The sequence below is a fragment of the Channa argus genome, chromosome 20 (genome assembly GCF_033026475.1).
Source record: "Channa argus isolate prfri chromosome 20, Channa argus male v1.0, whole genome shotgun sequence".
Taxonomy (NCBI): domain Eukaryota; kingdom Metazoa; phylum Chordata; class Actinopteri; order Anabantiformes; family Channidae; genus Channa; species Channa argus.
The window spans coordinates 3,584,136-3,602,669 of record NC_090216.1 but is presented as its reverse complement, the minus strand read 5'-3'; the positions used below and the strand labels follow the sequence as shown (position 1 = coordinate 3,602,669).

At 39.8% G+C, this 18,534-nt stretch overlaps 1 protein-coding gene across 4 annotated transcripts in view; it reads right to left on the bottom strand.

Moving 5' to 3' along the window:
* thrab (thyroid hormone receptor alpha b) overlaps positions 1–18,534 on the bottom strand; it is a 121,564-nt gene that overhangs the window by 86,032 nt on the left and 16,998 nt on the right. For 2 of the 4 annotated variants that reach the window (XM_067487242.1, XM_067487244.1), the window contains exon 2: positions 18,127–18,191. The exons of the other annotated variants lie outside the window; for them this stretch is intronic. The gene's annotated coding sequence lies outside the window, so the exon portion shown is untranslated. The remainder of the gene's footprint in view (positions 1–18,126; positions 18,192–18,534) is intronic. 4 annotated transcript variants of the gene reach the window in all.

Sequence of the window (18,534 nt, the reverse complement as noted above, 5' to 3'; positions counted from 1 at the left end):
ATGTAACTCCTGTGAGGTCTCTCTCGCTTATTCAGGTCTTGCATATGCTTCTGGTAACTTTCCCATATGGTATGTGTAAATACAACTACAAAGAAGCAGACAGGAAAGAAGGGAGGAGATTAGATTTAAGCAAATAGAAGACAAAAGTTGCACCAGTATCGAAGAGTAACGACGTAGCAGAATGAGGGAGAGAAGCTCGAGAAAAAAAAGGACCGAAGGAGAGAAAGTAAAAGTGAGAAACCACAACACAACGGAAGACAGTGAAAAGAAAGATGATGGAGTTAAAGTGTAAGAAAAAAAAGTAAGTCACAGAAGGTCTGAATCCTGACATTGCTTTCTGGCTTTTGTCTTTGAAAAACTGCGCTTTGCTACAAGTAATATTTTATATCCCAATTTATTACACTGTTATGGTTTATTTCTCATCCACATTCAACATTCAGTCCGATTTTGTGCTAACAATGTGTTTATTGTTAATACCATGTCTGGACTAGCTGCAGCCACTGATGTCAGTCTGTCATGGCAATGGACATAAAACTTTCTAACTTACCACACAAATGTATTTTATTTGTATAAACTGTAAAAAATAAATGTGAAGACGTGGTATTTTACATCACATTTAATGTCGAGGTAAGAGCACACATGTTTGCTCATCACACTCTTAGCAAGAAAGACAAAAGCTCTTAACTTGTTCACTAACTGTTGCTAGAAATATCAAATTAAGACCACTATTATGTTGCTTCCTGTTTTCAAAGCGTACAATCCAGGCCAAAGCAAATTGGGTTAGAATTGTTCTGTTCCAAGGCTACATTTTTAGCAATCTGCACTATTACAGTAAAAGTGGGAACAGAGTTTTTTGAACTCCGTTCCAAATCACATTCATAGAAGCTTGGCTCTCTGTAGACACAGGGAGGAGCTGCATTGCACTGGTCTACTGGGACGAGGTATCGCTATTGCTATGCCGTAGGCGCCTGCAGCCTACTCGCACATTCACTGTGAAAGAGAGACAGAGCAGCAACAGCAGTGGCACAGAGACAGTTTGTAATATTAACCGTGAGCCAGGAAACACAAAGCGGCCTAATCACAACAGTCACAGTCATTGTAATAAATGCACAACCTGACTGGTCTTTGTGTCCAACCTTAATTGAAGAAACCGTGTCAGTGTTTCTTACAGTAGACGAATGCTATGTTTTTTGTTTTGTTTCCTTTTGTTATCAACTGTAATTTTATGTGCGTGTCAAGCTGAAAGCAGTTTGTGTCGGACCACAAGTGTCTAAATTCATATCAACTCAAAGAAGATCCCAAACACCTCTACAGCTGACCGTCACATAATCCAGTCACCTGCTGAGTATGCAGGTGACGGAGGGGAGGAGGGGTGCGGCAGGTTGGGATGGGCGCCAGCTCCAGTGGTAGAGTTATTACCGAGCCTGGAGCCGGGTGACCTCCTAAAGTCAGATCCAACCCCTAAAGCATTCTGGGAAACCAGGTAGCTGCTCAACATTTTTTTTTTTTTTGAATAAGGGCTATGAAAGGAAATGGAAGGATGAATACATACACATAGACAGATTTCCTTTAACTGCTGCAGTCAGCGACCTCTGTGCAACTCCTACAGCACCTCTTCTTGTGTGGGTGGGGTCAGAGTTGTGTTCCACTTTGGACCAACAATGTGTTGCACACACCATGCAACATAAACTCACTTTATTCTTAGCGGTTACCAATTAGACAACATTCATTCCCTTGCATTTTCCTAAAAATACACTTTCTGTTAAAAGCATTTTAAATCTTCAGAGTGAAGCAGGGACACAAAACACATGATACTGTGAAAATGATACTGTTATTCATTATATACCCAATATGCTCTTTAAAAAAAAACAATGATTTAAGATATAGATTAAATGTTGGGAAGAATGGGAATAAACCCAAGTACAGTAAATAATTACTCAAGTAAATCCACAACAGTATTATTTTCCAGTTTCCCAGTGGCTTTAAATGCTGAGAATACATTCAGGAGTTTAGTTGCAGTTTGATGCATCCACAGCAGCCAAAGTTTCCCAGCTCAACCGACTTTGACTTCGTTATAAGTTCGAGCCAACTCGGATCCACCCCCATCGCCACATAAGCACAACAACATTGAAGTCGAGGGCTGGTGGGGGAACAGAAGAGCAGACGTCTGACAAGCAGCAGGAAAAAGCGCCAGTGCTGGCAACCTCACACTTTGCCCCACTGCTCTGCCAGATTTTGAGCTCTTGTATATGTACCGCTGTTGCTTTTTTATTAACCAGAAAAAACAGCAGCCGCAGCAATGATCCTGTACGGTGTAATGCATCAAAAAAAAAAAAAAAGTAGAACGGTGGCTAACCAGAAACTTCCTGTAGAAACAATACTATCTAGCATAGATCTGCATGTTTAAAGCTTTGTTTTACATGCAGCATCCATAGCAGATAAATCTTAACATAACCATGTGATTTAATGCTCTCACAGTCATCTCGTAACAAAAAACTATTATTACTTATGTTAAATGTAGGTTCCGTTTAATCTACTACTAAACGATCCTCCTTGATGTGGTTCCATTGGAAACAAGGGCTAAACGACTGATATCATTTTACCCTGAGCTCTTCAGAGCTAGTGGATAGCATGATATATGAAGTTTAATTTACCAACAATACCATCCTATTGTTACATCGAAAGCAGAATAACTAATAGCAAAGCTATCAAACACTCCCCTTTACAGAAAACGGGATGCCGCTGACACAGTACATAATTGATGGCTCAACGTAGGAGCTACTATAGTTGGGGTTGGATCAGGTATCTCCAACAGAGACACACTCTTTGAGTAGTAACTGTATGCTTGTCTTTTTGTGCTTAGAGAACCGGAGATGTGGCAGCTATATGCTCTGATCAAACCTGTGATAAAGTGGAAACACTTTCTGTGAACCCCAGATTAGAAAACCTGCTGCTTTTGAACTGATAGTTTACAAGCTTACGTTTCTCACTGGAGCCTGAATGAATGTCAGCCGACGAATGAAAAATCAAGACAGGCCTGTAATGGCTTACAAACAATTTCAGATGTCAAAAGACTTGTGTCAACAATCACAACAGCCCTGAAGGACGTTCTGCATTAGTTGGCATGAATAAATTAGTGCTAAACTGTAAGGTCGCACCAAACCCTGAAGAGACTTCTAACTGCATGATGCAGCAGCTTCAGCTGCAGTGTAAGAAGCATTTGTTTAGCTTTGTGTTAAGTCTGCGTTGTTTTTTCAACTTATTTTATCCGTCTTTATTCTTTATCAGTTTGACAATTCATTCCTCTTAGTAAATCTCTGTTTGAAAGGAGACGTTCTATTTGTTTTTACCGCGGCAAGAAATCAGTAGCACGATGATGTATTTACTGAACCGAACGTTTTCTGTCATCATTGAGCATCTTATCAGGAGCAGTCAACCATACATTTCTCATGGTAATCAAAGAAATCTGTCCATAGAGGATTAATCATTTCATTAACTCACATCAACTGATCCCGTGTATGTCTACAGTTAAGTACATTAGCTGACTGCAAGCTAAAGCAGTTTGCCAATTAATCCTGCAAAATGTCACCAAATCTCCAAAAGCTTTCAACACCACTTAATTTGCAGAAGTGCGTAGATATATTTTGGTTTGCCATAACAAGGTTTATTTATCATGTTTCATGTTCTCACTCAGTCAGACACGTCGTGACACAAGTGACAGATGTTATTTTAAGCCGAGCATGCAATATTAGTTGCTAGAGGAAGCTAATGTTTGCTGTGATGATCAAAGGTATGTAACCTCGGCCCTGTTATTTCTGCAAATCAGCAAAAACAACTTGCACAGCAGTGCTGATCTCACTAGCACTTGTACGTGGCTGGTTATGAAGATGAAGCCTCCATTTTTAATTCCCTCTACAGTAGCTGTATTTGTCATTGCTTTCTCTAAAAAGCCCTCAATAAGACAGGGCGAGGGTTGTCATGTACACTGACTGGTAAAAGGAGAACCAGCTCCCTCTTCATCACAACAGTTCAGGACAATAGCCATCTCATACTCCATTTTACCCACTGATACAAGAAGCTCTGTGAGACAAGTGAACTGTGAACCGAACCCCTCAACCCAAACAGGAAAACTGATTGTCAAAACAAATTGAGTAAGGGCCGTTACCCACACTGTACTTTCAAGATAGCTCATAGTGGTATGTATATTTACATATACATAGAACCTAACTGAAAACAGATGGATGGATGAGGAAAGCTTTCCAAGCTGAAAACAGAAACCAGCGTCTCTTTACCATAACAGAGGATGCGCCTTGACAGAAAATGTGTGATGTCCAAAGCCTTTAGGCAGCTAAATACAAGCACCATCATAAAAAGCCATGTGTACTCTTTGGACTGAAATTCCCGTAAAAAATATGGAAACCAAAAGCTTCTTTATTCTTCACTTTGGCTTATGAGGATTCAGCTTGATGGTCATTTTTTGTGTTATTATTAAAATGTGGCTGTAGACACAAGAAATCACTAGACTGTACTGGAAGCGTTTACAGGTATTGGTTCTCAACATGACAGTGGGAGCTTGTGAGACGTGAAATCTGTCTTGGCTGCAAACATGCAAGACAACGCATCTGCTCTGCACATGTGTTCTCCTCCTTTAGAGGAGCCACCAAACTAGGAATCTAAACCAGACTTAGTACAATGGACAACCAAAACATTCACTACAGAGGAATAAAGAAGTGAAGGAGTTGAGACAGCCAAACTCACAAAATCACTGGACTAATTTGCAGCAGACTTGTCATTTGTCATTTGCATCTCACACATGCACAAAAACACAGAACGCTGTCTCGAGCAGCCCATAACACTACAAGTGTTGTGTATAAACTGCATAAAGGTACAGCAGGGGACCCCTGTTTTAATAGAGCTCAGCAGATCTTCGCACTATAGCACATCACTGCAGTGAATCAATTGAAGGCAATACGTTAATCTGCATGTTAAAATCATCCATCGATTATGTATACCAATTATCCTGTTAGGGGTCACGGAAAGGGGCTGGAGCCGATTCCAGCTGTCACTGGGCACGAGGCAGGGTACACAGCCTGGACAGACTGCCAGCGTATCACAGGCCAGACCAGGCATAAATGATGTGTTCAGTACAAACACAGAGATATAAGAGACACAGAAGATGAAAATAAATGAGACATAGGGGTCAGGCAGAGGTAGAGTGAAGGCAGACGAGTCACGGGGTGGAAGGCTCAGATGGGTAGAGGAAGGGAAAAGAAAGCAACCTAGCTTTAAGCTCCAGGACAGACAACATATGTAGAACAAATTTCTTTCCACTTGACTTTGTTTTTCTTTGCTCACAAAAAAAAAAAAAAAAAGCAGAGCAGAGTGTGCTTTGCAAGAAAGAGAAACAAAACTAAACATGAGGCAAAACTAGACTGAGGCTGCCATATGCAGATGTGCACGTACACTTAAACCCAAAATCAATAATTTGTGTGGGCTCTTTCTGAGGGGCTTTCTAACCTTTAAATATTAGAGTTCCATCTGCTGTTGCCTCTTAAAGGCAACAGGAAAGCTCGGATTGCTATGTGGCTTCACTTTAGAAAAGAGCCTAAGCCTAATAAGCTAAATATGGTTTGAATAATTTGGAATACTCAGAGGGTTTTTTCCTTTTTTTTTTTCCCTTTTTTTAAATTATACAGTACTGTAATTTACAAATTGCAATTTACAAACAATTGATTGTTTTTTTTTTTCTGAACTTACCCCGAGGGCTAAAAGGTTTAACTGAACTTCTTTCTATTTTTATATTACTATTTTTGTCTGGATTATTTGGAATATAACTCGGACAGATTAATGTGCAAGCAATAAAATCCATATTCTAACTGTGGGACCCAAAAATCAACCATCCCTTAAACAGATTTCAAGTCACTTGGGTCATAAAGGTTATTTATACACTGCTAGACAATTTATCAGATTGTGACAAAAGAAGACAAACTAGAAGCGAAAGAGAAAATGACAGACAGGAGGAGAAAAGACACAGGGCAGAATCTGATCCGGCAAAACCTTTGTGGGACAGGTTGTCAATGCCCGGATTGTCAGCACCCCCCCGGGTCAACATGTGGGGGGACAGATGCAGAGCGAAGGGGGCCAGGGTGCTGTAGCCTGTAGTTGATTTAGGGTTTTTGAACGTGGGCCAAAATTCCTTAAGGAACACAGAGAGTGTGGGGGTTGGCCATAAAAAGCAGCCCAGAGCTGGTGTACGTATAAAAAAAGAAGGGCAGAGGAAATAAGTGAATGTGGTGAATACGAAATGTGTGTGTGTGTGTGTGTGTGTGTGTGTGTGTGTGTGTGTGTGTGTGTGTGTGTGTGTGTGTGTGTGTGTGTTGCTATGGAGAAACAAGATTCCGGGAATCTGAGAATTCCAAATGGGAACATTGGGGGTACAGTGTGTGCAGGGAGTCACATATATATCCAGTAGTTCACGTGTGTGTGTGTGTGTGTGTGTTACCGAAGAGGCATAAATTATATTTGAAGGAATGTTATGGAGGTACAGTACAAGGTAGAAATAAAAGGAAGAGGGCAGTTCAGGGTCAAGTATGATTGTGAGAGCAAAGCAAGGGAAAGTGAGACTGAAAAGGCAGAAAGGAGCCCCCCTCCCCCCAAAAAGTCATAAAACGACTTACAGTGGCATTTATGAGGGTTGAGTGTCAGCTGAAGCTTTAGCCTCTCCAAGTCCTGAATGTGCAGGCATTTGGAAAAAGAGATGCACGCAACTGAAAATGATGCCTGACAAAGCCTAATGGCCCAGTCTCAGAGCATCAGCACAAAAACGACGACTCACGTTATTTCAGGCCAATTTTCACAATAGGATTTCTGTGAGAAAAACTTCCAGTAACAGGATTTTCATTCATGTTTTATAATTTGATAATGTGATGAGGTCTGGAACCAGCCTTTTAATAATTAGAGAACAAAAATAATCTGCAATATCCTCCTACAATTGCAAAATGCCATGAAAACCCCACGCAGTACGATTAGATTGACTGCACTGATTCCAACTGGGTCAGTTTACCTGGATAAATGAAGCGCACTGTCTAGGATTTATAGGTACGTTCATAACAAAAGGTCTTATAATAGAGGGTTGTATGGACTGTAACACTAGACATGATGAAAGATTATGACAGCTGATGTAAATTGTCAAAAAATACCAGTATGTACTACAACCTTTTATTATAAATTACCACTGCTTTATTACTGGTATACGAAATTACTGGACCTAGGGCTTCAGTGAAGTCTCAGATCCCAGGTCTGTTGTACAGTATTTTTGACAACCTATTAAATGTGTCTCTTTTTAAAAGCGACGCGCAGATTGTTAACTGTGATGGAATAAAGCAATTCTTTCTCTTTTCAATGGATGTTTTCGCTTTTCTGAATCTGTTCATTTAGCATCAATTTGTAATGAATTTAACAATCATCATCTCTGTTTTGGATCTGGTTTACTCACAGATCAGTTCCTTTAAAAAAAAAAAAAAAAAAAAAAAAAAAAGTGGGTTTGGATACATTTTTCATGCGCCTGTTCCAGATGGGAACCCAGCCTGATCTCCAGGTGGAAAACTGTGCTGCAAACCCTGAAAAGTTAAACAGACCCATTCTCATGAAAGCTGTTCTTCACAAAATGTAACAACCAAGTAATTTTAGATCTAAATTCTTTCAGGTTTCTCAGGTTTATGTATTTTTATGCGCACATCAAGTATGTGTGAAGTTAGACAACTGTAAAGCAAATTTCCGATGGTGTCAGATGTGGTTGCAGTCTGGGATGCAGGACGTATATTACTGCATGGTACTTCCGTAATGAAACTCGTAAATATATCATCTCCCAAAAACCAAAAGCTAACCCCTTAATATAAAAGCATAAATTAAAACGAAAACTGAGAAAGTTGCACCTTTTAATTCAGATTTAGCTGGAAGCTCTTGTGCACCTCAGTGCTGATTAAGTAGGAACTTGCAGTGATGCTTTCACCCACTGGCTAAGTGTCCAAACAAGAAGCATCTTGGGGACTCTTTCACACAGAATCCCCCTTTTTTCTTTTTTTCCTCTTCCTCTATAACAGCACCTTCTATTTATAGCACCATTACTGCAGCAGCGCAGCTTTGTACAGTATGAACAGGCCTCTCCTGGCCACATCCTCAGGCATGTCTCAGCAGAGGTCTCCCACTGCTGTATGTACATGCAAAGATGCACACATATACAGCATAAACATATTTATTCAGCAACATTTCAGTATACATCCACGCTATGAGAAAGACATAAGGTTAAACAAGCAACACATTAGGCCAAACGCAGTGAAACTACATAAGGACTAACACATTTACAGTGAATATATAGACTGGGTTTAAAAAGAACAGGAAGGCTCGAATACAGCATTAAGGGGGAACTACTCAATAACTGTTGGACAGCTAAGTCAATTTCTGAAATAATTCTCATCAAATATGTTTTCATTGTTCCAGTTTATGAATACTAAAACATTGCTAGAGCTTTCTAAGAGAATTCTAAGGTCCTTGCTATTTAACTTGTACATGCTTCCCCTTTTTTTCAAATTCATTAAGTCTTTGGGGTCATCATCATGGATATATACATTACAAAATCTACGTAGCCTAGAGAAATTAAATAGCTGGATGTAACACAACTTCTTTTAACTAAATGATAGGAATTAATGTATTCTTTCTGGCAATAAAAATTGAGATTCTTAATATCTAAGCATTTGTCCTAATATCACTTAACCAGACAGAGAACAAGTACTTATGTTTGAGTACTTGCTGATACCTAGTAGTTAACTGTTGTGCTCGTAGTATGATTTGCCAGCCAGTAAAATGTACAACAATTCACTGCAGTTAAGCAAATGAGAAACACCGGCAGACAGTGCTGGTTCAAACAGTAGTGAAGACTAGGACATTTGGAGAGTGGGACAGTTAGCATTTAAACAGTTTTCACCATCTGTCACAGATTTTGTAGCCTGATGGTATCAAAGAAGAACACCAGACAACTGAAGGTTCTTAGGTGGACAAATCCTCAAATCCAGCAAGAACATATATTCTTGTGTGTTCTTGTGCCAAAACAAATGTGGCGGCAATAGGCATTTAATAAACTTTTCGTCTAGGACATCTTTTTGTTCTCTTCTTTCATTTCTTGTAAGGTGGCCTACTGTAACGCACTCCTGACTGCTCCTGACTGGTTTCATTCTACGAAAGTGAAGAGTGACTTTGGTAATTAAAGTCATTTGAATTTTATCATCTTTGTCTCTAGGGCCTATGACCAACCTTTTTTTTTTACAGTATTTTTGTCTTATGAACTAGCAAGCTGATTAACCACAATTACAGATTATTGAATTATTATTAAATTAGATTATATCACAGTGGCAAAAATATTTAACACACAACAGCAGCTAGATTTGAACCTGGGACCTTCTCGCTGTGAACTGGCCAACCACTTCAGAACCATGCTGTCCTGTACTACTAACCGTTTTTAAAACGCTAAGTTGTTAATCAGAAAAATCTCAATTTGTCAGTACAATCACCACAGGGGCTGTCAAACAGCAGCTCAGAAATCAGTAGTGGGATTTAACTCTAGAATTTAAATTTCCTCTGTGTTGAGAGTAATTTGCACAGTATTCTAGTCAATGGCAAGTGAATCGATAAGGCGATTAAGGAAAGAGGGAACTCTCAAACCTGGAAATTGACCTCAACAGCCTGCTGAGGCCGAGGCAGTGCACAGAGTTCAAAGGTGAAGGCTGAGACCACATTTTCTAAGCACACTGAGAATACAGTATACAGAGCCTCAAATAAAACGCATGTTATTCTAAAGCACTTTTAAACCGATTGTAAATCCAGTCATTTCAATGGACTGCACATTGTTCAAGAATGCAAATGACTGACGAGCGTCTTACCTTTAAACAGCAAGCAGAAAACCTCAAAAAGCTGGGGTTTTATTATAGACATAAATCTGAATTTTCTCTGGAAGTGAGGAAAAGACTGGTTCTTGCTACTTTTCTTCCTGTATTTAATTTTGTATTATGTATTTGCAATATACTGTATGAATATTTTATATTTAAAGGCATCAAAGGCATTCCTTCATCCATCCCTATGTAAATGTCGTACCTAAGGATTATTATTTGTTGTCCATTTCCGCAGTCTGATCTATGTTAGGGTAAAAAGGAAAAAAGAAAAACCTGCAGTTACATTGTACAGCTTGCAGGAGGACATTGAGCACAAACCTGATACTGCTGAGTGAGTATGAGACCCTTCGGAACCCTTTGGTAAATGGTTCTCTTACCACTTGTGCATGCTGTGTTCGTTTGCTTTCAAAGTCTGTTTCTTATTTTCTTCAAAGGCTTAAGCTTGATTCTAAACTATGTGTTGGTTAATTGTCGTTGTTGTGTCAACTTGTGATTGCTGCCTATCTTGGGGAGAACGGCCTCAACAAAGAGAACTTTGCTCGCAGTGTTTTTTTTAATCTTGTTTAAATAAATTTATTTATATTAAATTAAAATAAACAGCAAGAAATTCTTCAAATATACGGGGAGAGAAGTGTCTTGCAGTCCTTTTTGACAAACAGCCAATTACTGCACAGTAGCTGCACACACATCAACACACAGACACCCACACACTGGAGGTGTGTCAAACCACACTGGCACAATTTCAGCTTACTAACCTTGACAGACTTGGCTGAGGTTTCATAAACAAGGTCCTTCCCCAAAACGCACATGGACAATTTTGTAATAGAGATAACACCTGAGCTGGTGGCAGCATAGAGTCACAACAAGCAATGATCAGATGAAAAAAAAAAAAAAAAAAAACATAGCAACATTAAAGATTGGTGCAAATATGAGGAGGTACACCATGAAAGGAGAAAATGAATCAAGTGGAAAGGTGCGGCCTCTTCAGTTATTTCTGACAAATATGTACGATAGTATAAGCAGTACAGTATGCTTGGCCTCTTTATTGATGAGATATTAATAATAATCACTTATGGCGACTAAAGATTAAAGCCTAGGCCCAATTAATGCCGACCATCATTTTAAAATCAAACTAGGTGTGAATTTCATGTCCTTTTATTACGTCTATAAAGTCACCTCGACCTCTCTGTCCACAGTGGTGAAAATGTCCCAGTATGGCTTTAAATCAGTCCATCAACTTCTAGAAAGACATTGTCAATGAGAAGGTGCGGAACAGAATTCACGGATTTGGAACTCATACAAATGCAGTTCAAAGGGTTAGACCATTGCCTTCCTGTGCCCATCCACCTACCACAATGAGAATAAGAAGACATCAAAATGCACGTTGCATGTTTGAGGCTGCATTCAACTACGTGCATTGAAGAAGTGCTTTCAGTGAACATCTTTACGTCTGCAATGTTTGTGATATAACTTGTTTCTCCCCTCGTCTGTCTTTAATAGTGTGTATGTAGAAAGATCAAAACCTCCCAAAATCCTTCCACATGCCTGTGTAAAACTCAAACCAGACTGAAGTCGAGCTAGCAGTTCAGAGCACATGGAGAGCTAAAAAGAGTGTCCAATGTATGAAGGGAGCCAGCATTCCTAACCCCAGGCCTTTAATACTCTCCCCTCTTCTCAGTCCTTATTGGATCCTCCAAAGTTCAATTGAGCTGTGTGGCAAAGCAGTAGGAAAAAGCAGGAAACACTGGAATATTTGTGGCCACACAACGAAAAGGTCTGGAATACCTTCAGCTAACCTGGTCAATACTGCCCACCACGCTCAGGACATCTCCTTCTGACAAAAGGGAAACTCTTGGATGGATTTTGCTGTGCCTTGTCCTTTTCTTCTTTACTTTTTCTTTGCCCTCTAGGAATAGTGGTCTGGTTCTGATTATAGAAATGTTCACTGTATCCAGGGCCTTGTAGCCCTGTTTACAACTATTTGGATGTTCCAAACATGCTGAATGCACTTATACTCTGTATTGTTTTGAAGCTCAGAGAGGCACCCATGACCCCAAAGACAACCTTTCCGATGCAGAAAAATGCTTTGAAATGCACACCAATTCGTCACGCCCACATCTCACCGTTGAGATTACTAGAAAACTAATAGGCCCTACAACAGGAGACACATACAGAGAACAAGAGTGGCCACTTTCCCACCAAACAAGATCAACTCTGAACTTGTGAACCAGCAGACATTGAGCCATAATGTAGTGGGGGTTTGAGAAGGACCTTTCACTCCCTGTTGCACCTGTGCTGTGTCTCATCTGACAGTGGCTTGGGGAAAGATTAAGTAGGAGTAGGGGGCACACAATGTGAGGACGATGGTACAAAACATGCTGTAATGTAAAAAGGTGGCACTTTAGTTAAACAGGACCTACACAACAAGAAGAAATATGCAGTTATGATCAGGGCTGTGCCATGCGTTATTTATGCATTGTCACTGCGACGTGTGCATCCGCATTATTCACATTGCAGGATGTGCGCAAGCGTAGACAGCGCTTTCACAGTGCTCACCTGCACTGAGCATGGATGAGCTATGAAACTGCTCGTCATTGAAGGCGCAGTAAATGGTCGACCAAATGTACATTTTGGGAACTAAAGAAAGTGAAGGTGAATGTCGTTAACACACATGCAGAACACGAGCGGCATGTCCCCTACACACCTGCTTTTCCTCATTCCGTGTCTTTAGTGAGGCGTTTCTATAAGTGAGTCCATACAGAGTGTAGGTGAACTTGTTCCAACGAACTCCTTCAGATTCTTTATGAGCAAGCAGTTGTGTTCCCGTAAGCAACCACATACTCGAAAATGACTACACAACATCATGTAGTGAAGGAATTTCAGGAGTTCGGATTTTGCAAGGACTTGGGCAGTAAGGAATTGGAGGATGCAAGTCATCAAAATCTGCGCCCCATTTTTTACCTACATAAACATTTTGCGTTTGCTTTACACATTTAAACCCTGTCTCCTCACTTTATCTCTTTACTTCTCTGAAGTGGTGTCTCCTACCTACTGGGTGAATTCACCATCTAGCTTCTTCTATACACTCACCTCCAGTCCTGCAAGGTGCGCCATGGGAGTCTGACACACTGTATTAAAAGACGCAGTTTGAGAGTAGCTGAGCATATATGAGGAACAAGACAGCTCCCAGAGGATCTTCTCAACTTCAACTCTTTCCTCTTTTTTTTTTAACTTTACTTCACCGTGCAGTTCAAAACCAAATTTCTATCATTGCAAGTTCCCGATTTTTTTTTCGAAACTTAGAAAACTTTCTCTTCCTGTTCTGGCCCCCGCCTCCTGTTACAGGACTTTATTTAAAAACTATAATTACAGCCTTATGGTTGAATGTGTTCCTCCGTAAACCAGTTAAGTTGTCTTGTACATGAATGTCTGTATAGAGTGATTCTCATCAGTTCATCCACGAGTACAAGCAGATAATTGTGCCAAATTTAAAGTAATGCCCTCAAGGTCTTCCTGTGATATTATGTTCGCAAAAATAGGATGAACGTTGAGTTCACAGTGACCTTGGCCTTGGACCAGCAAAATCGATTTAGTTTTGAGTCCAAGTAGTTGATGCTATTTCTGATAGTGGTGCTGATCACCCCCACTTACCATCCACCCTTCCACCCTAAAGTGAAAAGCAAATGTGACCAACATTTTAGCATGTATTGCAACGCTTTACACAAACAGACCTGAAATGATAACGTTCCTACTTTTATTGACAGTACGGCTGTAAATACAAATGCAATGCAATTACTTGTAGTAAAACCAGTGAGCTTATAACACACTACCCAGTCTGTTTTACAAAGAGAAGTCATTCATTGTTACAAACATTGATATACAATTGGCTGTCAGAGAGGAGCTCTGAAAAAGAACATCAGTCATATGCAGGTATGTAACCATCAGTCTAAGCTGTGATCACAAGGTACCAAGAAGAGGCCAAATGGGTTTATTTACTTAAACAGAAAAATTGCAATAATTACTTTTTTATAATAAAAAAACCCAACACAATTTCACCTTTCATCACAATATATCTTGGCCTGAAATCCTTTGACAGCATGAATAACAGGCATTCATAGAAGACAGACCGCTATGTAAACAGGCAATAAATCTGTACAGCCTGTACTTCACACTGCTAAAGATTGTAACTGAATTTAACTGAATGACTTCCCTAAAAGGGAACACGGCTTTGTATTTTTCTTGTGTATCGAGATTCACACATGAAGTTCTTATGGTTTTCTTGAAGTCTTTTACACCAACGTAAAGGTACCGTGTGCAGCTTTTGACTAAACCCCCACAGATTGTGATGGCTGATATCACTACCTCCCAATCTGAGAGAGCCTGGATTTCTGCTGAGACAGTTAGATGGTAGAGTCAGAATTTGGAGTAAACAACGTGAAAGCATGAACACATCCTGCCTCGTATCAACAAATCAGGCTGGTGGTGTATTGGTGTGGGGGATATTTGTTAGCACACTTTGGGCCCTTTATTATCAAGTGACCAGCGTTTAAATGCCACAGCCATGTTTATCCCTTTATGGTTCATATTGGCATGACAGCATCCCACAGTTGCTGCTGAGTTCTCAGCGACACATTAATGATGCAAATCTCCCATTCCACCACATTGGCATGTTCAAGAAGCCAGATCATTTTAGCTTTGTGACATGGCTCCTTATCCTTCATGCAGAATAACGAGCCATGTCACAAAGATAAAATGATCTGCTTTCTTGAACATGACAATGACACCAGATCTTAATCCAATGGAGAACCTTTGGGATGTGGAGGAATGGGAGATTTGCATCATGAATGTGTAGCATTCTCTGCAGCAACTGTGGGACTCTATCATGCCAATATGAACCACATTCTTTGAGTACTATTTCCAGCAAAAAAAGGGAAGCAAAACTAATATGTATTTATAAGTATTTCAATGGATACACATTTTTCAATAGCCTTAATTTTACTTGAACTTGATCGTAATAAAGTATATAACATGTCTTAATATTAGAACAATACTTGAATACATCATTGAAGATTGATTTCTTTTTTCTAATAACTGTACTTTAAGTATGATAAGATACTATTGTTATCTGTAAAGAAAGCAGTACACATTTATGGCTGTAGCTAACAATTATTACACAAGGCAACAGATCTTCTGCCGAGAAATGTAGCAATGCTCCAGCAAACGGTAAGAAGACAACTCGCAACATATCAAAATACACACTTTTATGGGGAATACTTTTGCAAGGATACTTAATACTGTATGTGCTGAGAAAACCTAAAAGCAATGAAACGAGTTCCAGTGCAGCTGCTGAAATCAACCTAAAAAAACCGAACAATTTTATCAAGAAGCACAGCATAATTACATTTTGCTGAGATGTGTTGTCATATGTCGCTACTACATCATGCTAATGAGTTCTGTGCCATCTCTCCAGTGTAGAAAAGCTCACATTTACCTTTCTTAGCGTTCTTAATTCAATTTGTTGCAATCACCTAAAATCCTGCATCAAGGCAAACAAATGCCACAGGTTCTGGAAGTATAAAAAAACTATAAGCAGTTTCAAACATAATTTAGACTCGAGCTTTAACTTTGCACTATGCACCACAAATCACCTCTAGTTTTAAAAAAAAAAAAAAAAAGAAAGAAAGAAAGAAAATGAAAAAAAAAAAAAGGCTTTGAGAGGCAATCACTACCTAACATTACGCCACAAACACTCTCTACTCTCTGCCAACTGCGGTTTGCACTTTTCCGCTAAAGCCTTCACGCTGACCCCAAACGGAGACCATCTTTAATACAGATGTTGATATGGGCACATAAAAATGAATGAAATTACAGAGTATCAACAGAGCGCTACAAAAGAGGAACATTTTGAGCGTTACTAAGAGGAGGCAAAAACCACTTCCTTTCAGTGAATGAGAAAGCTGTCCAAGAAACCACACGGTTTCATAATACCACCCACTCTTTCTCTACAATGCTGCAACTTTACATTACAGCACCTTGTTTACCCTGCACTACAATAAAACCATGTCCTGGTGAGCTGAGAGCACTTGCGGAAAACAAAATTCCCCAATATGTTGCAGAACCATGATGTACTCTGAAGTCATCAAGTCAACCACAGAAGTTACGTCATATAAAGACAAAGTAGTTCAAACTTGTATGAGCCAGCGTCATTAACCAGTTATTGTTTCCTCGGTTCTTGGAAATGTCATTTAGCAGGATGCTTGGTAATTGTCTTTCTAAATAAATCCCTAGCATCTTAAAACCAAATTGCCAATGCTCTATTCTGTCTAAACATCCCAGAGACCGCAAGGTAGGTTATTAAGTTACTTTATTGATTACCAAAACAAACACACAAAAAGAATTCTTATTCAAATGTCACAAATAGAAGAGGGGCAGCATTAATATGGTCAAAGCTCGCACGCACATCAGGCTGAGTGTAATGGTCTCAGTTTAAATGTCACCGCGTCTCTTCTGCGCAGCATTAACAATCATAAAGCTTCACTTCTGCCGGTTAGAGCCAGGCAGGGCTTGAATGGCCAGTTGAGAAAATTCAATTCACTCAAATTGAAACTCAGGTTTCGCATGAGAGCTGTCCAAAAGTGTGCGCTGGGATTACCCAGGCAGGTGCTTGAGTCAAACAGTTGGAGAACACAAGTAATTCAACCACTGGCTCCAGGCCCACTCAGTTTGCCTATCTTGCTTCACGGGTTTCTAGTGCAAGATAAATATCTTCACAGTGTGCATCTGTATTTCTGTTTGCACATATATCATATTTGACTACATACATGCATGTTTGTATTTACATGTGTTAGTGTACGCCCAGGTGTGTGAGTAATGGTCTGTGTTTTTATGCGTGTGCCAGAGCGGGAAAGTGATTCCCAGATGGGCATGACAGATGGGCAGGGAGTGGCTCAGCTCATTCTCTCCGTCACCAAAGCAGTACAAGGGCGGGATGTGTGTGTGTCTGTGCGGTGCCCATGTTCACCTCTAATCCCTCTTAATTTTGTCACCCCGGAGTTTTTATTCATATATTGGCTGCTTACAAAAACTAGGCTATTTGCCAGTGGTACATTTTCCTGCACACCACAGTACTAAAACTGCATTAAGGTTTGTGGCTAAATATCGCCAATGCTTTAAGGTAGGAAATGTATTTCAGAAGAAGATTCTTGTCTGCACAGAGAACAGCTATAGCCAATACACACAGCTTGCAAATGTCACAAACACTTCCTGTGGACCTCAGCATCAAACAAATTTTTGTTTATCTAACCTTCTGTAGGGAGGAAAGGTTGAAGCCGACAAGAAAACTTGTATGTAGGTTATAAAAATTAGCTAGAAGACTATCTCTGAAGAAACCCAGGTAGATTTTCTCTCACAGGAAGAGAATCATGTTCAACTTCACAAGACAGACCAGTGAGTCTAAAAATTGTTAAAATGATCTCAATAAAAGCAGCACAGTTTCAACTTTTGTACATGAATAATTCAGCGATTAGTGTACTTGAAGCATTTGGAACAAGCTCATAAAACCACGGTGTGCAACAGCCAGCACTCTACACTTGCTATTACAGTGTTACTACAGCTGTATGTATGCTGTTCATCTTCATCTCAGCTTGTAAACAGTGTGTCAACATCTTTAGAGGTTCCACTCTAACCTGTATTATTTCCGACTTCTCAACCAACAAAAGGTCAATTCAAATCTAAACTAAGCTTTCAAAGCCACAGTAATAGAGAATTATATGGGGAAGTCTATAAAATGTTGAAATCAATAAAGGTTTCGAAAAGAAACAATCCTGCTCCACCTGTAACTGCTCTCTGCTGCTGCACATCTGCCAATGCACAGTGCTTGGACAAAGCATGAAAATGCAATATGAAAAGGATCATCAGTGAGGCACAGCATTTTATAATGCACCAAAATAATGCTTTTCAGAATTTTCTCAGAATAATGCTGACTTTTGCAACGTGAGTAAAGAAGGAAGTTGAAGCTTCAACCAACCAATCCCTCAGTGTGCATTTACTACTTTTTCATCCACATGAAGTGCAGAGCTACTTGATGTACGTTACAGATAAGTGTGAAAACAGGAACAAAGTGACCTGACAGCAAACCAGAAGTGTGGACGAAGCTTAAAAAACAAAAAAAAACTTTTCTTACCTGGGGCGTCAGTTTTCATCAATTCAGTTTACACTTAATTCCAGCTTTCATCCCAACACAGGTCTCTGGAATCACAATAGATGATCCATGATGAGTACACATCCTTCTAACCAAAAGAAAAGCATCCACAAGGTGCAACACAGTGTGAAAAAGCACACAGAATGATTCTTCAAGACAAACCTAGCCAAAGCCTACACACAGCCACCAGCATCAGCACAAGGAAATCCACATGGCCACTGATGCATACATGCATTGACAAGTGACATGCAAGTGACAAGGGAGGAGCCTCAGAGTTCAAGACAGGAAAACCCACAAAGAAGGTGCAAGGTTTTCCTGTCTATGCAAATTGATGTTAGATTTTCATGTGACCAGCTTACCACTAAAAGGATTAGAAGTCTAATCCTTTAG